We start from the raw sequence: 24,056 nt of genomic DNA on the forward strand, positions 1-24,056 counted from the left end.
TAGTCCAGAACATCCATTAATAGGGGCATTAATAGTTATTTAAATTGTCTGTAAAACTTAGCTGTGAGTCCATCCTCCCCCAGTGATTTATTAGCCTGTACGGTACCCAGGGCATTTTCAATTTCTTCTCTTGTAAAAGGAGTGTCTAGTTTTTTCTCTTCTAGTTTTGGAAGTTCAACATTCGACAAATATTCTTACATTTCATTCTTGTTACCTAGTCATTCTGATTTGTATGATTTTGTGTAATATTGTCTAAAAATGTCATTGATTTCCTTTTGTTTATGTGGTAGAGTGTTTCTGTTTTTAAAGCATTTATCATTCTTGATAACTCCTCTGCTTTAATCTTCCAAGATTAAACATAGTGCGCCTGTTCACCTAACTCATAGTATTGTTGTTTTTAATATCGCTTTTTCTGTTCTATATGTTTGTATTGTATTATATCTTAGCTTTTTATTCTCCAGTAATCTGTATTCTTCTTGTAATCCTGTTCTTTGATTAAAAAAAATCCTTTATCTTTCTCCAAACTATTTGGAGAATGCCTTACATTCTTTCTTAAGATTCTCTGTATAGGATATAATTTGTTCCCTCAAATATGCTTTGAGCATGTCCCCTATCAAAAAAAAAATATTGTTAGTAGATGGCTGATTTGTTTCACTAAATATTTCAATGTCTCTTTATAAATTTGCCAAAGTCTTCTTTTAAGTAGCTTGGTATTAAGACACCATCTGTATACAGTTTCTTGTTTTTCCATTATTGCAATAGTTAATGTTAGTGGTGAGTTGCCTAATAGAAGCCTCGCTAGATATTATGTTTATATCACTCTACTTTTTAACTGAACAGACATTAAAAATAAGTCATCCTTGTATGTGAGTCGTGCATCCTTGAGTAAAAGGAGTAGTCTTTCTCTGTGGGTTTTAATTGCCAACATATATTGATAAGATTTAGATCCTTCATAATATGAAATTATGGCTTTTGATGCTTTCACCTGCATTGCTGTTCTTGCAGATTTATCTCACATTGGGTCCAAGCAAAAATTAAAATCTCCTCCAACCAATATATTTTGTCTTCCCTCTGCTGTTTTTAAGAAGAAATCCTTCATAAAGGCTTCATCATCATAATTTGATGCATAAATATTCATAAATGTCAATGTTTCTCCATAAATTTTACAATGTGCCAGGACATACCTTACTGCTTTATTAGTCAAACTGTGTTCTATTAACACTGATGTATTTTTATTAATTAAAATCGCTATCCCTCGCGTTTGAGCCAAAGGAAGACGATATTATTTATCCTACCCATCCTCTTTTTAATTTATCAGGTTTGGTAAGATGTTTCCTGCAAAAAAGATTATATCTGCTTTTAATTTCTTTAGGTACCCTTTTCCCCTTCACTCTACTATTTATCCCATTAATATTAAGACTAATAAACTTTAGTGTTTTAACTTGTCCGTGAACTACTCTTTGCAGACGATGCCGCTTTAGTTGCCCATTCAGAGCCAGCTCTTCAGCGCTTGACGTCCTGCTTTGCGGAAACTGCCAAAATGTTTGGCCTGGAAGTCAGCCTGAAGAAAACTGAGGTCCTCCATCAGCCAGCTCCCCACCATGACGACCAGCCCCCCCACATCTCCATCGGGCACACAAAACTCAAAACGGTCAACCAGTTTACCTATCTCGGCTGCACCATTTCATCAGATGCAAGGATCGACAATGAGATAGACAACAGACTCGCCAAGGCAAATAGCGCCTTTGGAAGACTACACAAAAGAGTCTGGAAAAACAACCAACTGAAAAACCTCACAAAGATAAGCGTATACAGAGCCGTTGTCATACCCACACTCCTGTTCGGCTCCGAATCATGGGTCCTCTACCGGCATCACCTACGGCTCCTAGAACGCTTCCACCAGCGTTGTCTCCGCTCCATCCTCAACATCCATTGGAGCGCTTTCATCCCTTCGTCGAAGTACTCGAGATGGCAGAGGTCGACAGCATCGAGTCCACGCTGCTGAAGATCCAGCTGCGCTGGGTGGGTCACGTCTCCAGAATGGAGGATCATTGCCTTCCCAAGATCGTGTTATATGGCGAGCTCTCCACTGGCCATCGTGACAGAGGTTCACCAAAGAAAAGGTACAAGGACTGCCTAAAGAAATCTCTTGGTGCCTGCCACATTGACCACCGCCAGTGGGCTGATATCGCCTCAAACCGTGCATCTTGGTGCCTCACAGTTTGGCGGGCAGCAACCTCCTTTGAAGAAGACCGCAGAGCACACCTCACTGACAAAAGGCAAAGGAGGAAAAACCCAACACCCAACCCCAACCCCTGCAGCCGCTGCAACCGTGTCTGCCTGTCCCGCATCGGACTTGTCAGCCACAAACGAGCCTGTAGTTGACGTAGACTTTTACCCTCTCCATAAATCTTCGTCCGCGAAGCCAAGCCAAAGATTAAGACTAATAAACTTTAGTGTTTTATCCTTACCATTTTTCAAGCAAAAATTGTATAACAATAAAATCTTTCCAATTTAAAAAATACTGTAACATTTCCCTTTTAATAAACATTTCCTTTTTTCATTTAACTTTGGAAAATGTAAAGAAACATTTTCCTTTTAAGAAATATATACATTTTTCCTTTAAGAAACACACATACATCCCTAGCTCTGACAGTGATGTTATCGATAGAACCCGGAAACCTTTGACAAAAGCCCACAGAATCTCAGAAAAAGAAGAACCTCTCCCTTTAGTGCCATCTTTTAAAACTGCTCCTCTCACGGCACCATTTTCTCCATTAAATTGGAGTTCCTGCCCTTCTACTTTCTTCACCACTTTTCTTTCCTTCCAGAGCTCTCCATGTAAATTATAATGATATTTATTTTAGCAGTAAAAACAAATACAGTTCAGTACTACTAAATATAAATTAAAAAGATGTGTCTTTTAGTTGGCCTGTTTTAAAATGATCTTTACTGTGTTCTTTTAATCTTTTAATCTTTTCATAAATTTCTTAAAATTCTTCCACTTCTTTGTTCTTGAAAATTTGTCAATGACCTTCTAAGATATCTTCCTCAACATCTCTGGGTAAGTAATTGAATATTTAAAGTTTTTATATCTTAGTTGTCTCTTTATTTCATCAAATTCCTTTCTTTGTTTGACCAAGGCAGGACTAAGGTCCTGAAAAAAAACATTATTTTTGCATTGTCCACCGATATTGTTTTATTTTTTAATACTCATATGCTGCTCCCAAGATTGCACCCCTCTCTCGGTAATTTAAAAGTCTTACCAGGACTGGTTGTGGTCACTGTTCACCAGTTCTTATGGGTCCGAGGATCCATAAATCCCTTTCAATGTGCAACATTGCATTTAACTTGTTTTGTCCCAACATTGTGGGATCTATGTTTCAAAGAAGTTCACTGGATTTTTTCCCCCACAATTCCTTCTCTCAGTCCAATGATTCTTATATTATTACTTCTGCTGAAATTTTTCATATGATCAATCTTGTCCATCAATCCTTTTCTGTCTGTATCCCATGGTTTTGCTTTTTCTTCCAAGGCAGTAGTTCTCAACCTTTTTCTTTCCACTCACATACCACTTTAAGTAATCCCTATGCCATAAATCCTTTACTAAAGGATTGCTTAATGTGATATGTGAGTGGGAAGGGAAGAATCACTGCTCTAGACCGTGGACTCTAGTCCCAATTGCTACTGAAATATTTTGCTTGAGAAAAATTGCCATTGGCCCATTTCCTTTGGAGTTATGAAACCATGCACAAAATGAGTCAATTAGGTATGATTAAAACAGTAGTTTTCAAACTTTTTCTTTCCACCCACATACCACCTTAAGCAATCCCTTACTAATCACAGAGCATCTATGGCATAGGTGTTGTATCCTCGTTGTACCATCGGAGGTCTTAATAAACACTAAGAGGGCTTGTAAGTTTAACAGCATAATTCTTTACTCACATTAGGTTACTGGTCATGTATTGATACAATGTTGCACTGAGCATGCTCACCACTCAAGTGTGATGTGCCAAGTTTCCTCAGTATATAAACATTCCTCCTTCTTTAAAAAAAATTATTAAAAATTAAAAGATTTATTAAGATTTAAAATTTCTTAAAAAATAAATTGTTGCTGCTTCTTTACCTGCAATTGCCATTAAGAATTAATTATTCCAATCGCACAATTGCAGTTCTATATTCTTTTCAGTGGAATTGCACTGGTGGTAGGATGTTGCTTCTCCACCTCGTAGAACTTGTGTCTTTTTGGTTCGGTGGGGTTAGTACGCTTGTGGGTGGTGATGTTGTTTGCCTCGGTCCTCCTGTTGCCTGCTGTTCAGTCATTACGGTGAAATTTGGTTGGTGTTTCTCTTCACGCTCCCTCACAAGTTGTTGGAATTTTAGAAGCTGTGTCAAATCTGTTGTTGGGCGAATGTGGGTCCTGTTTGTCTCAGCTGCCTGCCATGTATGACATTGGCGTCTCAGCTTTTCTAACAATCTTTGCTGGGCTCCAGGCTTTTATCACTGGCTCTTGAACATGCACATGCTGCCCTCTGAAGAGTTCTGGTCGTGTTTGTGCATGTTTATTATAATGTTGATGTCTTCCCTTTTGTATGTTAATCAACTTTCTTGTTTCCTCTTGATTGTCTGGTGGATGGATTTTGCTTGGCAGGGTTGTATTGTTCTTTCTGCCATTCAGAAGCTCTGCTGGGGATTTCACGTTGGCCCTCAAAGGTGTGGCTCGCAGTGACAGAAGGGCGACATAGGGATCTTCCTTTGTCTCTTGACACTTTGTGAGAGTGCGTTTAGTTGTCTGTACATACTTCTCAATGAATCCATGGCCCTTGGGGTAATGTGGTGATGATGTAGTGACGGTGAACCCATATTCTGCAGCTATTTCTCTGAATTCATGCGATGTGAATTGGGTCCCATTGTCACATATCACTTGTTTGGGTATCCCCTATTCTGTGAAGAGTGCACGTGCTGCAGCAGTGAGGGTCGATGCTTTCAGGTCCTTCACTTTCCTGATGAAGAGGAATTTGGAGCAGTAGCAGGACACAGTCAGACACCATTCTTGGTTTTTTATGAACAGGTCTGCTCCCACTGTGTGCCATGGCCTGGCGGGTATTTCCGTGGGAATCATCTCTTCCTTTTGTTGTATATTTCTGTATTTTTGGCATGCCGGACATGTACCCACCATGTTTTCGATGTCCTTGTACATGCCTATCCAGTAAACTGCTGACTTTGCTCTGTTTGCATTTCTCCATTCCCATGTGGCCTTTGTGTATTTTCTGGAGACTTTTTTTGTTAGCCGAGACCCTGCCAGCAGTACACCATTCTCCAGGGATATGTTGTCCCTGACAGACCAGTACTGGCGTATTGTAGGCTGTACCTGTTTTATCCTTTCTGGCCATCCCTATATAACTTGTTGGGAGAGCAGCTGGAGCGCTTCATCCTTTGCGGTTTCTTCTTTAATCAGGTTTACTTCGTTATTAGTTACCCTGACGAGATGATGTATCTTGATTTCCATGTCTTTCATTTTGTATTTTTCATTTGGGGAAAGACGTGACAAAGCATCAGCAAGCACCATTTCCTTCCCTGGCCTATACTTCAAGGTAAAGTCGTAACATTGGAACTGGAGGAGTAGCCTTTGTAGTCTGGCTGGTGCCTTGCTTAGGTTCTTGTTCTGGATGTGCTCCAGCAGGCGATGATCACCCTCTACTACAAACTGTTTCCTATAGAGGAATTTGTGGAATTTTTCGCATCCTTATACAACTGCCAACAGCTCCCTTTCGATATTGGCGTATTGGGTCTCTGCTGTTGTCAGGGCTTTTGAGGCAAAGGCTATCGGTTTTCCTTCCTGCATCAATGCTGCCCCGAGGCCTCTGGTGGAAGCATCTACTTGTAATGTGACAGGTTTTTTTCTGTCATAGTAACTCAGTTCTATTTCTCTACAGACCACTTCCTTAAGCTTGTCAAAATCTCGCTGCTGCGATGGTGACCACTGAAACTCCACATCCTCTTTCAGCAACTCTCTGAGGTTGGCTGTGTTGGTTGGCATGTGTGGGGTGAAGGAACTCGTATATTGGACCAGGTTGAGGAAGCTTCTCAGTTCCTTTATGTCCTTTGGGTGTTCCAGTTCAGCAATGGCTGTTACCTTCTCGGGGCTTGGCCTGGCCCCTTCAGGTGTGTTCACCATTCCGAAGAACTGGCACTGCTTCACCTTAATGATGCATTTGTCTGCATTGCTACTCCTCCAGTTCCAATGTTACGACTTTACCTTGAAGTATAGGCCAGGGAAGGAAATGGTGCTTGCTGATGCTTTGTCACGTCTTTCCCCAAATGAAAAATACAAAATGAAAGACATGGAAATCAAGATACATCACCTCGTCAGGGTAACTAATAACGAAGTAAACCTGATTAAAGAAGAAACCGCAAAGGATGAAGCGCTCCAGCTGCTCTCCCAACAAGTGATATAGGGATGGCCAGAAAGGATAAAACAGGTACAGCCTACAATACGCATTGAGGCCCCTCTTGTTCTCTCCATGGCCTCATGTAGGTGGAGATCGTGGGTTTTCCCATCTCTACCGAAGATCTGGATGTCATTTGCAATGCTGATAACACCCTTGCATCCCCTATAGGTCTCATCTATCTTTCGCTGGAAGATGTCTTTGTCTTGGCTCACCTTTAGGCAGGAACTTGTACCATCTTAATGGAGTGTTGAATGTTATGAGCAGTGTCGATTCTTCATCCAGCTTAACATTCCAGTACCCATTCTTGGCATCTAGCTTACTGAAGATTTTGGATTCCACTAGTTCAGAAGTGATGTCTTCCAGCATTGGTATTGGATAGTGCCCTCTTTTGATTGCTTGGATTAAGTCTTTGAGGTCCAGCCATATTCTTAGGTGGCCATTCGGTTTTTCTTTAACTACTATAGAATTTTCCCCGTCAGTTGGCTCTACTACTTTTGCTATTACTCGTTTTTCTTCCATTTCTTCCAGCTCCTGCTTTAGCCTTTGTTTCAACTTTATTGACACCTTCCGTGGAGCATGGATTATTGGTTTGTATTTTGGGTCTATAGTAATGTGGTATTCAAAGTTCCCAATGCACCCGACTATGTCATCAAAGCATTTAGGGTACTTGTCCATGAGCTCGGCGTTGGTCAAGTGGGGTGTTGCTGTTGATCCTCTTGGACATTCTCTTCTCCCTGATCTCATTGTTTACAGAGATTAGCTGTAATTTCTGACAACTATTCAGGCCTAGGATTGCTGGTCCATCGGCGTCAACCACAAAGAATGTGCATATGATGCTCTTTCCTTTATGTCTGCCTTTTATTTGGACTTTTCTTAGTTGTTTAACCACGGGGCCACCATAGGCTGTGAGCGTGACATTTACAGCTTCTAGTGGGCCTTCCTCCGGGTACCCATTCTTTATTTACTCGGGGAACATTTGGTGGTACAGTCTAAGTGGGAGGATGTTGCTTTGTGATCCAGTATCCAACTTTATTTTCAAGTTGAATATTGTTGGTTTGTTTCCGATCTTTCTTTTAACTTGGATTGTGGTGTGCAATTAATTTTTTTCTCCCTTCCTTTTTTTGGACATCTCATGGAGGAGGTATTGTTTCCATGCCAAGTGTCAGTGAATCGGAGTCACTGCTGTCACTTCCCTCGACGTGTTGTACTTTCCTTCTGTATTCTTGGTTTCTTTCTCTTTTCATGTCACACCTACACATCTTTTCCCAATGATTGACCTTCCCACAGGTCCTGCACTTTGAACCATACGCGGGGCATTTCTTGCAGTCATTGAAAGGGTATATTCTGCCGCACCTCCTGCAGTTCTTGGATGTCTGCGACTTTCTCTGCGTGCGCTTTATGGCATCGACCCTTCTAACTCTGTGCTGCATGTTGGCCTGCACCGAGAGGGATTGCATTTGCCTCCTAATGGCCTCGAAGGCCTTGGTTGCGTCTACAGCATCTGCTAGTTTCAAGCTCTTTTCCTATGAGAGCTTTCTGCCCTTCAGGATGAGCCTTTCCCCAGATTAGTTGGTCGACTCTTTCTCTCCTCGATTTCTTTGAACTTGCATTTTGCTGGAATGTACTTTAGCTTTGTGAGGAAATTACTGACTCATCAGGCTCTTGTTTTCATCCCTGGAACTCGCCTCCCTTTATGGTTGGATTTCGGTTCCAGATGAGAGGAAAATTTTTCTAATATCCTTTCTGGGTTATTTTCTTCTCCTTCAGCCAGCTCCCAGCTATTAAACAGGTCTAGTCCTTGCTCCCCCGTCCAAAGAAGGATGTGACTAACTTTTTCCTCTGGTGTGATTCCCTTGAGGAAACTTTTCAATGCCAGTTTGCACTTCTGCTTGAACTTTTTAAAAGCCTCTATGATATCGTCGGCTTCCCTGTCCATGACTGGGTGCAATGCTGTTGCGGCCATTTTCTTCTCCAGCCCTGGTTGTCAGGTAATGGTGCTTTTTCTTTCTCTCTTCTCTTCATGTTTATTTTGGTTTATAGAGATTTTTTTTCTATATTGGGTGGGTTTCTATCTATCCCACTGCTGCCACCATGTTGTGTCCTCTTTGTACCATTGGAGGTATTAATAAACATCAAGAAGGCTTGTAAGTTTGTAAGTTTAACAGCATAATTCTTTACTCACATTAGGTTACTGGTCATGTATTGATACAATGTTGCACTGAGCATGCTCACCACTCAAGTGTGATGTGGTTCTTACTGTCTTGCAGTATTCATGCTCCATAAAATAGTCCCAAGTTTCCTCAGTATATAACAATAGGGATTACTTAAAGTGGTATGTGAGTGGAAAGAAAAAGGTTGAGAACCACTGTTCTAGAGCCTTTAGTCTGTCTTTTCTTTTGTCCAGCTCACCCTCCACTTGAGTCATTCGTTCCACTAAATCTTCCACAATTTCTTTACTTTCCATTTTTTTCAGATATTTTCTTATCACTTATTCAACACTCGTAAATCGAGTGCCAAAGTTTCCACCTTGTTCAGGATGGTGAATATATCTTGGGCTGACCCCCCAATTTTGCTGGGTTCAGCTGGTCCCAAAGCCCCTCCTGAGCCACTCCTTGTTAGGCTTTCACATGATGTTCTTGGTTGAACTGTTGGTTCTTCAGTTTTTGTTTTTGGTTGCTGTGGTAGTTTAGCACTAGTTTTATCCAATTTTGATGATAAAATTCTGTTTTTTGAGCTTTGTGTTTTTAATACTTTTTATGGAGAGCTCTTTCAAACACATCTGCTCAGATCTTCAGCATTTGTTTGCAGTCTTAATATAATCTCTCCATCCTCCCCACCCCAGGCTATCTGCTCTTGCACTCTTGTTATCAAACTCTTGTAAATCTAGTTTAGCTCCCCCATAGTATTAGCAAACCTTCCTGCAAAGGATATTAGTCCCTCTCCTATCCAGATGCATCCCACCCACCCAGCCAGCTGGCCGGTCAGTGTAGCTCCCACCTCCCTGGAAGAGAGCTCAATGATCCAAAAATTGGAGGCCCTCCCTCCTGCACCATCTCTTTATCTTTAGGATAAGCTGACTTATCCTCCTACTTCTAACCTCACTAGCACATGGAATGGGCAGCAATCCTGAGATCACAGCCCTGGAGGTCCTGTCCTCCAACTTAGCATCTATATCACTATCTCATTGAAACATTTTGAATATTGAAAGGCATGGACAGAGTTGATGTTGAAAGGTTGTTTCTCATAGTTGGAGGCTCTAGGACAAGAGGGCACAACTTCAGTATTAAAGAGAATCTGCTTAGAACAGTGATGTGGAACAATTTCTTCAGCCAGAGGGTATTAAATATCTGGAATTTGTTGCTGAAGATGGTTGTGGAAGCCAGGTCATTGGATGTATTTAAGGCAGAGATTGATAGGTTCTTGATTAGCCAGTGCATCAAAGGCTATGGAGAGAAGGCAGGGCAGTGGGGCTGAGTGGAAAAATGGATCAGCTCATGACTGAATAGTTTATTTCTGCTCCTCTGTCTTATGGTCTTCAGATCTTAACTCCCTGAACTCTCTTTGCAGGACTTGTCACTCTTCTTAACTGCATCATTGGTCCCAACATGAACCATGACATCTGGCTGCTCACCCTCCCCTTTGAGAATACTGTGTCCACCTATGACTTCTCACCTGATAGGCTGTGTTCTTTCCTCATCCCTTCCTCTCTCCTCTCTTCCCCCTCTCTTTTATTCAAATGCTTGTCTGGTTTTGCTTATACATCTAGAAGGGCCCAGGCCTGAGACATTGGTTACTCTTTCCCTCCTATAGATAATGCAAAACTGCTGAGTTTCTCCAACATATTTGTGTATTTAACTTGACCCTGGCAGACTTTCTAGTTTAACTCCATGACTGCAATCCTAGCAACTTTACCATTATTTTCTCTCCTCTTCCTGTAAGTGAAATATTTGGGGAACTTGCAGTGTTGTGAAATGCCCTCACATGCTCTAAATAAATGGCAAATCCACATCAATCCAAAACCTGAGGTCCTCCATCATATGGACAATTCTTTTTCTCACTTTGGTGGTAGAGAAGTGATCAGCAAAGTGCCATATGTGGTACATATCAATAGAGATGTGGATCAATCCCGAGTCAAGGTTTCTGAGAACAATTTTGATTTTGAGATCAGTGTCACTCCTGCACGAGCTTGTTCTGAAAGTTTTCTGAGGATTTGAATGAAGACGAGCTGATGGAGAATTAACTGTCATTGATGGGGATAAGTGTCTGTCTTGCCATGGAACAGAGATTATTACATTTCAAAACAGGCCCTTCGATCCACAATGCATTTGTTAAATATAATGCCAAATTAAACTAAATCTCCTCTGTCTGCATGTGATCTATATCCCTTCATTCCCTGCAAATGCTTGTCACTTAAGCACCATTCTGTTTCTCTCCTATCTATGGCAGTCTCTTCCAGGTACTTATCTCCACAACCCTGTACTTTAGAGCACAAATCTGACTTGAATGTATTCAATTCTCACAGCTCTTTTAGGTTAAGATTTTTAAAAAACAAGACCTCCATGCTCTGCCCATGAAGGCAAATGTCTTCGTAGCACCTACCTTATCAAACTGCCTCAAAATATTTTATTTCAGTAAGATCTTCTCTTATACTTCAACATTGCCATTTAAGAAATCTGAACTTTTTCAGCCTTTATTAATAAAACAAATGATTTATCCCAGAAAACAATCTAGGGAACCTTCTCTAAACAATGCAAGTCTATCACTCCTTGGAAAAGGAGATCAGAAATCTGTGCAATTCTTCGGGTCTTCAGATCTCATCAGCACCCTGTGTAGTTGTAGCAAGAGTTCACTACATTGATTGTCTAACCGTGCAATATGGTGTGGTATTGCTTGGCTTTATCTGAATGCCAGCTTTCACTGTTTCTTGCAGATGGAAACCATAATCTTCTGTACTATCAACTCTTATAGAGTCATAAGAATCATACAATATGTAAACAGGCCTTTTGGCCCAACCCAGCCAAAATCTTCCACCTACACTAGTCCTACCTGCCTATATTTGGCTCATCCTACTTTTTTTTGCTAAACATTGCAATAGGTACAGACACTCTGTGGTCCAACAACTCCATGGTCTGGGACGCTTGAATCTGCCACCGTTAGTACAAACTCCTTACAGACAACGCGGGACTCGAACTCAGGTCTCGATTGCTGACCTAACCATTACATTAACTGTGCTGCTCCACAGCATTATTAACTGTTTTAAGTTTTGTTCTACCTTTGATATGTTTATATAGAGGGTTTCTTTCGTGGTCAATTTCTGTTTTCTGGCATTTTCTATGGTCCAGAAATGACCAGGTCCCAACATCACTGAATTCAAGAGGTACAACCTGAACCTGCCTCAACCATCTCCTCCAACAGCCTAGTCCATGCACCCACTGCCCTCCCTGCCAACAGATGACCCCTCATGTTCCTGTTGAATCTTTCCCTTTCACCATAAACCTATGTCCTCAATATGTTACTAATTCTCCAACTTGATTGTGTACTATTGTTAACTGAACTTCCCTTCATTACACTAGTTTCTGCAGTGTTTTTTGTTTTTTGCACTATTTGGTGCAGTTAAATATGGTTTGCCTTGCCTCAGGAAGATACAGAAATCTCTGTCGGGGGCCACTGCAATCGATATCCTTCTGGATATTACTGTTCTCTTCCCTGAACTCCCAAGCTTACATGACTTTCTTCATCATAAATATGAATATAGAGTATTCAGTGAAGACCCCACCCATCTCCCATATGATCAACAGATGAAAACATTATCTCCTCCAATTGCTGACACCTCCATCTGTCCCTTTCCTGTCCTTTTAGCATTGGGCAGGAAATGTTCCTTCTTGGTGCTGTTGCTCTTCCATCATCAGCAACAATTCTTTTCCCATGGCCCTGCCATATATAAGGAAGAAAATGCCCCATTTGACCCTTTGTCTCCTCCATTTCCATCCTCCAGGGCCATGAGCAGTTTTGCAATTTGACCCTTTGTCTCCTCCATTTCCATCCTCCAGGGCCATGAGCAGTTTTGCCATTTGACCCTTTGTCTCCTCCATTTCCATCCTCCAGGGCCATGAGCAGTTTTGCCATTTGACCCTTTGTCTCCTCCATTTCCATCCTCCAGGGCCATGAGCAGTTTTGCCATTTGACCCTTTGGTTCCTCCATTTCCATCTCCAGGGCCATGAGCAGTTTTGCCATTTGAAGCATGATTCACAAGTTGTTGAGTCTTTCATTATCTCAAAGATTGAAGCAAATTGACTCCAATTCTCCAAGAGTATATCTCAAGCTAAGATTATATGATGATGCCCTCCTCATTAATAATAGTGCAAGACCAGCCCTTTTTTCTTGTTACTCACCTTTTCTCAATATTCAATACCCTGGAATATTTAATATCAGCTCTGCAGCTGTATGTTGTGATGGTAATTAAATGTTACCTCTTCTACTTTTGTTAGTGCTGTTTACTTTGTGGAAATGTTCAATTGTCATAAAATAAAAAAAGAAGGCATTACCTGCACTCCAGAACCAGGAGCTCTCCTGGGTAATGTAGCCCGCACTGTGAAGCCGGCAGGTGAGCAGCGTCAGGGTGAGAGGGCTCCAGCGATGGCTGACTGAAAAAGAAAAGGGAACAGTAATGCGCATGTGCAAGGAGTCAAGACACTGAAGAGAGCAGTCATCAGCAAAAAGCTCCTGTTAGCCCAAGCCTAGCAGGAGAAATGGACTCTACATTAAGTGAGGATATGGAGCAAGAGTTAGAAGACTTCGAAGTGACAAAGAAGTTACAAAAGAAAATTAAAGGTATAAAAGCCAAAAATGAATGGTAAACATAAAGTACTTTGACAATCAGATGAGACTGATAATGGAAACATCAATGCCAGAAATCTGAGATAATAGAGAATGTGCTAGAAGCAAATATTAAAATTCAATGTATCGAAAATATAATAAGGGATATGTAAAAGCAATGTGAAGAAGTAGAAGAGAGAATTAAAGGTGTGGAAATGGAAATGACTGTCTTAAAGGAAAGAACAGAAGAAAGGAGTAAAAAGGTCGCAAAGATTTATTGGCCCAGAAAATTGACACTCTTGAAAATTTTAGTAGATCTATTAATATTAAAATAGTGGACCTGAAAGAAGGTGTGGAAGGTACGGACATAAAAGAATTTCTAGAACAATGGGTTCCAGGATCTCCAGGAAAAAATAGAAATTGAAAGAGCTCACAGCGAAGCCACAGGTGCAGCAAAGACCATGTTCCATCCTGGTCAAGTTGTTAAGGTATCCGACAAGGGGAAAAAAAATTAGGGCTGGCAGCCAGAAGAACAAAATAAATTAAAGGTCCATTGGAACATAATGGCAATAAGATATTTTGCTACCCAGATATAATTTTGAATTTTTAAAGAAACACAAGAAATTTAACCCAATAAAAGACACATTCTGGAGAAAAGGTTATAATTTTGTCTTGTGACACCCAACACTGTTAAAAATATTTATTCAGAATGGACAAAACAGACTGTTTGATGACCCAAGAAAAGTTCTAGACTTTGTTAAACAACTGACAAATATTCAACAAGGAAGAGAGTAATTGACAGAACTAAGAGACAGTTAAAGACAATATATATGTAAATATGTTTGAAGGTTAACCGGTTGATTAATAGTTGGTTTATATTAGAACTTTGTTTCTTCTTTCTTCTTTGGCTTGGCTTCGCGGACGAAGATTTATGGAGGGGTAAATGTCCACGTCAGCTGCAGGCTCATTTGTGGCTGACAAGTCCGATGCGGGACAGGCAGACACGGTTGCAGCGGTTGCAGGGGAAAATTGGTTGGTTGGGGTTGGGTGTTGGGTTTTTCCTTCTTTGTCTTTTGTCAGTGAGGTGGATTCTGCGGTCTTCATCAAAGGAGGCTGCTGCCCGCCGAACTGTGAGGCACCAAGATGCACGGTTTGAGGTGATATCAGCCCACTGGCGGTGGTCAATGTGGCAGGCACCAAGAGATTTCTTTAGGCAGTCCTTGTACCTCTTCTTTGGTGCACCTCTAACACGATGGCCAGTGGAGAGCTCGCCATATAACACGATCTTGGGGAGGCGACGGTCCTCCATTCTGGAGACGTGACCTACCCAGACTTTGTTTAAGTGTTTAGAAAATGTTATAAATTCTCTCGGGGAGGGATGGTCTGGGGAGGGACGGGTCTGGGGAGGGAGGGACGGGTCTGGGGAGGGAGGGACGGGTCTGGGGAGGGAGGGACGGGTCTGGGGAGGGAGGGACGGGTCTGGGGAGGGAGGGACGGGTCTGGGGAGGGAGGGACGGGTCTGGGGAGGGAGGGACGGGTCTGGGGAGGGAGGGACGGGTCTGGGGAGGGAGGGACGGGTCTGGGGAGGGAGGGACGGGTCTGGGGAGGGAGGGACGGGTCTGGGGAGGGAGGGACGGGTCTGGGGAGGGAGGGACGGGTCTGGGGAGGGAGGGACGGGTCTGGGGAGGGACGGTCTGGGGAAGGCTGAGTTTGGGGAGGGACGATCTGCTGTGAAATCAGTTGGTAATTGTGGTTTATACCACAGCCTATAATGTTGAGGGATATGTGGTTGTCCCTCAGGTCAGCAAGGGCAACTCAATAAGGTGGGGGGAGGGGGCCTTCTCTATGTTTCCTTTTTTACAGTTTCTTATTATTTTGGTTTTTAACTTTTTCAAGATGTTTGTGTCAACATGTATAGGAAGATCTGTTAAATTTTGAAATATGGTGGGAGAAAGGGAGTTGGAGGGTCTGAGAGGGTGGTATGTAAAAGGCATGGGATAACAGAATGAATACATTGAAGTTTATGGCTATTAATATTAATGGAATACATAACCAAATCAGGAGAAAAATGTTATAGACATCACTAAAAAAGGAAAAAATAGATATTGCATTTGTACAGGACTCTCATCTAATAGAAGAAGAGCATCGTAAATTGAAGAGAGATTGGGTGGGTCATGTGGTAGCATCATCTTATAACTCAAAGGCTTGGAGGTGGCTATCTTAATTAATAAAAATTTGCTTATTAAAATAGAAAAAAATTACAGATCCAGCTGGGAGGTATGTTATGATAGTATGCCAGATCTACTCAGAATTCTTGAATTTATTCAATATATATGCACCTAATGAGGACGATCAGAAATTTATGCAGGATATTTTTGTACAATTAGTAGATACACAAAGAGTTATCTCATTGGGTAGAGATTTTAATTTTAGCTTGGATCCGTAAGTAGATAAAACCAGGAAAAATACAAAAAAAAGTGAAGCAGCTAAATTTACAGTATGTTCCATGCAAGATGTGGAGATAATAGACATATGGAGAAAACAACACCCGAAAGATTGAGATTACTCATATTATTCTAACAGACATCAGACTTACTCCAGGATTGATTTTTTTTTAAAGCAAGATTGTTATCAGATCACTCACCCTTACGGCAAACAATTGCTCTGGAAGATACTCCTAATAAGGGATATAGATGGAGACTTAATCCAATCTTGCTAAAAAGAGAAGATTTTAGGCAATTTATGGAACAACAAATTAAAATATATTTTGATCCGAATACAAATTCAGTAAGAAATAAATTTATATTATTTATTTATTAGAGGGCAAATAATAAGTTATACAACTAAAATGAAAAAAGAACACTACCAAGAAATAGAAAAATTAGAAAAAGATACAGTAAATTTAGAGAAAGATTTAATGGAGAAGATAAAGAGGAAAAAAAGACAATTAACAGAAAAAAATAACATTTGATACGTTACAAGCGAACCAAGTGGAAAACAATATAATGAAAACAAAACAAAGATACTATGAATCGGGTGAGAAAACTCACAAAATCTTGGCTTGGCTGTTGAAGACAGAGCAAGTAACAAAAACTATTATAGCAACAAGGAAATAATCAGATTTCATATAAACCACAAGGGATTAATGAAAATTTCAGGAGTTTTTATAAGCAGTTATACCAATCAGCGTTCCTAGAGAAGAATAAGGAAATACATATATTTTTGACAAATATTGAGTTACCTTAGTTAGATACGGAAGAACAAGGTAAATCAGCAAATCCCCTGATGGTTACAGAAATATACGACACATTAATGAATCTACCAAATAACCAAGCATCAGGTGAGGATGGATTCCCTACATAATTTTTCAAAACTTTTAAAAACCTATTAATTCCACCTTTTTTAGATGTAATAAAACAGGTGGAAGAAACTCATAATTGACCTGAATCTTGTAAGATGGCAATAATTACAGTCATTCTAAAAACAGGGAAAAACCTGTTGTCACCATCTTCATACAGACCAATTTCCTTATTCTGATTATAAATTAATAACAAAATTACTAGCAAATAGATCAGCAAATTGTTTACTGCGGTTGGTGAAATCAGATCAATCAGGATTTATTAAGAATAGAAGGGCAGCAGATAATGTATGTAAATTTATCAATCTGATACATTCGGCCACAAGAAAATAAAGAACCAACAGTGGCAGTAGCTCGAGATGCAGCGAAGGCTTTTGATAGGCTGAAATGGAGCTTTCTCTTTAAAGTACTTCAGAAATTTAAAACATCAGAAAAATATATTAATTGGATCAAAACCCTACATAATAATCTTAAGGGAAGAGTGTTAACTATGGTTATATTTCAGATTATTTCAAATTGCCAATTATCACCTCCCCTTTTTGCTTTTGCAATAGAACCATTGGCAGAAATGATAAGAACAGATAGAATGATAAAGGGAATAAGGATGAAAGAGGAAGAATTTAAAATTAGTTTATTTGCAGATGTCATTATAGTATATTTAACCCATCCAAAAGAATCAATAAAGAGGTTATATACCAAATTGAAAGAATATGGGGCGATATCAGGGTATAAAGTTAACACTGATAAAAGTGAAGTATTGCCAATTAATATGGCAAACTATCCACAATGTAAAAAAGAATCCCCTTTTAAATGGCAGGAACAGGTAATACATTATTTAGGCATCAGATAATAATTTACATCATTTGTTTCTCCATCAGTCCCTGGGGATTGTGAAGTCAAATCACAGCAGCCTGGTGATTGAGGCATCATTCTCAGGGTGGGTCAGGATGGAGTGGAACGACGAGGCTATAGCATCATCAGTGGACAGGTTTCTTCTATAGGCAAATTGAAATGGGTTCAGTGTGTTTGGGAGGTGCTCAGATGCTTTCCATCACCAGATGTGCAATTCATAATGATTGAGATCAGTGCCACAGAGCATTTGTCATTGAGACCTGTAACTTTTGCCCTCTTTGGTACCATGTCTTGAAACCCACAGTGACAACGGACTGCTGCATTGACAAGTTGAATATGTTCATCAGCACTTCCATCAGGTGATCTGCTCAGTCCTTCAGTCCCCGACCAGGAATGTTGTCTGGTCCCATTGCCTTGTGTGGATTCAGGTTGGATAGAGTTCTCCTCACCTTGGCCACGGCTATGCAGAAGTCCCATTCATCAGAGGGATATGGAGTTTCATCAGCATCAGCCTGCTCTTCTCATCAAACTATACATAGAGGATGTTGAGTATATCCTGAAGGGAGCCATTGTCTTTAACTTGCAAGGTTGTCTTGTGACATATTATGGACTTGATCCCTTGCCCCATGTGCCTTGCGTCACCAGTGTCGCACAGCTGTCCATAGATCATTTGTGTGTACCCACAGTTTGCCTTTCGGATTGCATGGGACAGTTCGGCCCAGGGTGATATTCCCAGTGCTGGTGATGGTCCTGTGATATTCCCACTTTAATGAGTTGAGTTTCTTGTCATATTCCAAGTATGGGTGAGCGTCCTGTAATATTCCCAGTGTTGTTGAGTTGCGACGCTGTGATATTTTCAGAGTTGGTGAGTTAAGCACCCTGTTAATTTTTGGCGTTGGTGTGGGATTTGTAATTTTCTCTGTGACATGCCCACTGTAGGTGAATTGAGGATCTTATGTACTAGCATTGTAATTTTATAACCTTGCTGGTACACCATTGCAAAGGTTCTCTGGATGACATCTGCAGTGTTATTCTACAGTGGATGATTCTCTATTACTCCTGGTCGAGGTCTCTGCTCCCTCCCATCATACTCTCATTATTGCAATGTACAACAGGTCTCTTGCAGCACTCTTTAATTTCTCAGCTTTAATACATTTTTATTACAGGTGACTGAGCAGATTAATATACTTTGCCATTGATGCTTCTGCTTGATTTAAAAAAAACATCACAGTTGAAAAGCAAAAAAATACTGTGATGCTAGAAATGTGATCTTAAAAGAAAATGCTGGAACTTCTCCAGGGAGCTAAATGTTTTCCAGGTGAATAAGTAATTTATTTATAGCTCCTTCCAATTTGCTATATTACATCTGGTGCTCATTTGAGAGCCTCCTTTACATTTTAAAAACTAACACAGATTGGGTGACTGTTTTGCAGAACGTTGGGGTTTAGTCCACAGGGATGACTAAGCTTCTCATTGAGTATCCATTTAATTCTCAGTCCTACTAATCTCTGCCTCTTGAGCTGTTCTAATGAAGTCCAGAATAAGCTTGAGGATAAGCAACTTGTCTTCCAACTGTGTGCATCACCATTCTTGGGACTTAAGATTGAATTTAGCAGTTCAGGTAACTGGATTCTCCATTGTGTATCTGAACTACACAGGTATTCAATCTGTAAAATCAACTGTTTTTTCATTCTTTACAAATGCTACATGACTTTCTGGGTATTTCTCATGTTGTATTGTACTTGATATACCCTCAGTTGGCCTTTGTCATTTGTTCAAAAATTTTATACAACAGAACTTTTTCTGAATTCAGTTTTGGCTAGATGTATGCATTATGACAGGTGGGAAATTGATCAAGGGAACAACTTTCTATGAAGGACTGTAACATTTTTGAGACCTGCCTATTGTTGGTATATCTTAATGGCATTCAGCTGAGAATTAAAATGAATGTTATAAAAGTAGTTTTAGATAAAGCTCTATATTTTTGTGGACAAAGGTTGGGCATTAAAATTGTCATTTTAATTTCCTTGACTATTTCCATATAGACCTATCTACCAGGGTGAGGAGCAACATGTCATATTCTTATCGTGCAGCATTAAATCCAACGGCATGAAAACTGAATTTTCTAATTGTAGGTAAACCCCACATCTTATTACTTCCATCTCGTAGAGCATAGATCATTACAGCACAGTTGTGCCGACCTATATAATGTAAACCTCATACCCATAACTATTATTCCTGCATCCATGTAAGAGACTCATAAATTCCTCTATTGTATCAGCCTTTACCACCACCCCAGGCAATGCATTCCAGGCGCCAATTCTTTGGCTTGGCTTCGCGGACGAAGATTTATGGAGGGGTAATGTCCACGTCAGCTGCAGGCTTGTTTGTGGCTGACAAATCCGATGCGGGGCAGGCAGACACGATTGCAGCGGTTGCAAGGGAAAATTGATTGGTTGGGGTTGGGTGTTGGGTTTTTCTTCCTTTGTCTTTTGACAGTGAGGTGGGCTCTGCAGTCTTCTACAAAGGAGGTTGCTGCCCGCCAAACTGAGGTGTCAAGATGCACGGTTTGAGGCGATATCAGCCCACTGGCGGTGGTTAATGTGGCAGGCACCAAGAGCTTTCTTCAGGCAGTCCTTGTACCTCTTCTTTGGTGCACCTCTGTCTCGGTGGCCAGTGGAGAGCTCGCCATATAACACGATCTTGGGAAGGCGATAGTCCTCCATTCTGGAGATGTGGCCTACCCAGCGCAGTTTGATCTTCAGCAGCGTGGATTCGATGCTGTTGGCCTCTGCCATCTCGAGTACTTCGATGTTGGTGATGAAGTCGCTCCAATGAATGTTGAGGATGGAGCGGAGACAACGCTGGTGGAAGCGTTCTAGGAGCCGTAGGTGATGCCGGTAAAGGAACCATGATTCGGAGCCGAACAGGAGCGTGGGTGTGACAACGGCTCTGTATATGCTAATCTTTGTGAGGTTTTTCAGTTGGTTGTTTTTCCAGACTCTTTTGTGTAGTCTTCCAAAGGCGCTATTTGCCTTGGCGAGTCTGTTGTCTATCTCGTTGTCGATCCTTGCATCCGATGAAATTGTGCAGCCGAGATAGATAAACTGGTTGACCGTTTTGAGTTTTGTGTGCCCGATGGAGATGTGAGGGGGCTGGTAGTCATGGTGGGGAGCTGGCTGATGGAGGACCTCAGTTTTCTTCAGGCTGACTTCCAGGCCAAACATTTTGGCAGTTTCTGCAAAACAGGACGTCAAGCGCTGAAGAGCTGGCTCTGAATGGGCATTACTCTCTGTGTAAATAACTTAACCCTGACATCTCTTTTAAACTTTCCTCCCCATACCTTGTAGAGATGTTGTCTGTGTTTGCTACTCTTGCCCAGGGAAAAAGGCACTGGCTGTCCACTCTATCCATTCCCTTCATAATCTTGTAGACCTCTATCAAGTCCCCTCTCATCTTTCTTCACACCAAAGAGAAAAGCCCAAGTTCTGTTAATCTTGCCTCGTATTGCACATCTCCAATCTAATGCAGGCAATATCCTGGTATATCTCCATATTTTATACATCCTTCCTGTTATGAAGTGACCAGAACTGAACACAATATTCCAAGAGTGGTATAACCAGAGATATATAGAGCTGCAACATTACCCCATGACTCTTGAACTCAATCCCCTGACCAATTAAGGATAGCACATCATAAGCCTTCTTAGCTGCCCTATCATCCTGTGCGGCAATCTTGAGAGATCTATGGACTGGGGGAAATGGGGATTCAAAAACCATGCTGGTGTTTGGATCTTTCCAGTTTGGATGAAACATCATTGACTTGAAACACTAATTCCATTTCACCTTGATCATATGTGGCTTCAACTGGTGATTACTTAGTAAACCTGGAGTAAAAACACAATGCTGGAGGAACTCAGCAGGTCAAGCAGTGTCCTTTATATAGCAAAGATAAAGATACAGAACTGACATTTTGGGCTTGAGCCCTTCATCAAGGACACTGTTTGATCTGCTGAGATTCTCCAGCATTGTGTTTTTACTCCAACCACAGTGTCTACTGATTTTCATGTTTACAATGACTACAATAAAACTCTGAAATATCTTCGAGGATGCCTACCTTGAAGAAGTTCTCCTTTGCCCTCTGAAGGGAGTTCTTTGGGCTTCTCTCTCACTGCTCCCCATCTATAATCCCTACTGCTTTCAAACTGCGACACCTTGATGAAGAGCTCAAACTCAAAATGTCGGTTATGTATTTTTAACTTTTCTGCATCAAGGACACTGTTTGACTTGCTGAGATTCTTCAGCATTGTGTTTTCATTTCAACCATGGTGTCTACTGATTTTCATGTTTTGCTTCTTGTTTTTATTGGATTCAGATTTCCAGCATTTGCTGTTTTGATAAATCTGTCATCTTCTCATACTGATGTTCCTGTTATTTAACAACTGAAGTATAATACAAGTTTAATTAAAATTTAAAATATTGGGAAGGCAAATGAAAATTTAAAATGATTGTGGAATCATACAGTGTCGAAACAGGCCCTTCAGCCCAACTTCCCCAAGCCAACCAATGAGACCCACACCCACACGAGACCCTAACCTCCATTTGGTCCACATCCCTGGATACCGATCCTATGGTACATGCCCAAATTTTTTCTTAAATATTTCAATAGCACCTGCCTCCACCACTTTCTATAGCAGCCATTCCATACACTCACCATCTACTGAGTATAAATGTTACCCCCTCAGGTTCCTATTTAATCTCTTCACCCCACTCCCCACCTCACCTAAAACCTGTTTATCGATTTCCCTACTCTGGGCAAAATATTCTTTGCATTCACCTGATCTGTTCCTCTCAATTTTGTCATGTAAAGAATAACATAAACAAATTACTTAAAAATATTTTGTCAGATCATCTATCTGTTATGCACGTTGTATATGTTCTAAGCATACATCTGACTACTTTTAATTGCAGGCATTTTGTAACATTGTAAAATGTGCTTTCTGGTACCATCAGACATAAAATATTATGGTGTTTTTCCTTTTACTACGTAGTTTGGTTGATTAAGTTAATGCAGTACTCTTTGTATGGAAATTGAATAGTCATTTTTAAAATACAAGTTTCCTTCCATGAACCACTCTTTCTCAGATAAATTCTGAAAATAAATATTTCATTTAATTATTATCTGTACCCTACTTTACCTGATCCCTTGCTGATTTTGGAATAGTATGCCAATGAATGAAACATCAAAAAATCTTGCTGCAACTTGCAGTGATAGGGAGATGCAGTTAATAAAACCAGAATTTTTGAAGTACAGAATGTTAATTATTCAATTGGATTGCTGAAATAATTTTATATATTTTTCAAATTAAAATAATACAATGAGTGCTAAAGCATTGCTGGCAACACTGGAATGGAGGGAAGCCATATTGTACAAGAGAAGAGATAACACAAAGAACTGCAAGAGTTAAGAGCTGAGCATTTTACTTCAGCATCTTCCAGTACAATTCAGAGTTCAGAGCAGAGGACCATTATGGGTGTTCAGAAATGTTACAGAAAGGACAGAACTGGTTCAATGAGTCAAAAATTATGTGATTAGAACTACAGGGCGTATAAAGCACTGGAATCCCTGAAGTCCTGTGAGGCAGCCGCTATATCAAATGATCAAAGCATTAAAAAATGCTCCCAATGGATCTGTGGGAAACATGTTTTTGAAGGTAGAATTTATAGGGCAGACCTTTTTTTTTAAAGTATGCAATTGATATAGAGGCGATGGAAATTAAAGCAAGTCAAATACCTGATTTATGTCAGTTTGTACCTTAGGCAATTGTCAAAAAGATCATGAAATTAAACATTTCACTCATAGCTTTGGAGAAACCACGAGAAAGGACAAAGAAATAAGATACCAAAGTGTAAAAAACCCCAGTAAATTGCAGACCAGTCAACATTAGCTTAGGAAAAATACAGGTGTGTGGTGAAGAAAATCCTGGAGAATTAGGGATCTATGTGAGCCATGATCAGGGAACAATTGTGCATTTTAGTTATTTGAAGTTCTTTGAGAAAATAATGGAGTGATTGGTGGATGTAATGAATCTTATCGATGAGGAGGATAAGCAGATGTTTGCACAGTATTTGCAAAACTTTCTTCCACTTTCACACAGAATTACGATCTATTTGAGCTGAAGGGAACAAAATGGCAAACGGAGTGTAAACCTTCTGCCCCTCCGAATGTGCATAGGTGATTCCATCACTCCCCTTCCTCTTGCACACCCCTTTCTGACCTTTTTCCCCTCTATTGGCCTTTTCATTTCCAATTGCTGGCAGAACATTAAGTGTCTTGACTTTCTCCTCTCCACTCTGCCATATCAGCTTCACCCCTTCAGAATGTGTAGCAGTCGTCTCTTAGGTTGGCAGATGGCGTATGCAAGAACTTGTGGGGGGAAAAAACTAGGTGTTGGAGGGAGGTGATTACTGGGATGTCATCTGGATCCGTTTCTCTGTCGAGAGATAACTTGGGGCAGAAACAAAATTCTCCATGTTTAAATGTAACAGGAATCTGATTACATTGGGGAGGTTAGTAC

General features: G+C 40.6%; 1 protein-coding gene across 15 annotated transcripts in view; it reads left to right on the forward strand.

Annotated features, from left to right (window-relative positions):
* The window catches only part of LOC138736062 (protein CASP-like), a 525,702-nt gene that overhangs the window by 113,520 nt on the left and 388,126 nt on the right, over positions 1–24,056 (forward strand). The window contains exon 1 of one of the 15 annotated variants that reach the window (XM_069884926.1): positions 19,552–19,610. The exons of the other annotated variants lie outside the window; for them this stretch is intronic. The gene's annotated coding sequence lies outside the window, so the exon portion shown is untranslated. Of the gene's footprint in view, positions 1–19,551; positions 19,611–24,056 lie in introns of those variants that run through there. 15 annotated transcript variants of the gene reach the window in all.

The sequence above is a fragment of the Narcine bancroftii genome, chromosome 6 (genome assembly GCF_036971445.1).
Source record: "Narcine bancroftii isolate sNarBan1 chromosome 6, sNarBan1.hap1, whole genome shotgun sequence".
Lineage (NCBI taxonomy): Eukaryota > Metazoa > Chordata > Chondrichthyes > Torpediniformes > Narcinidae > Narcine > Narcine bancroftii.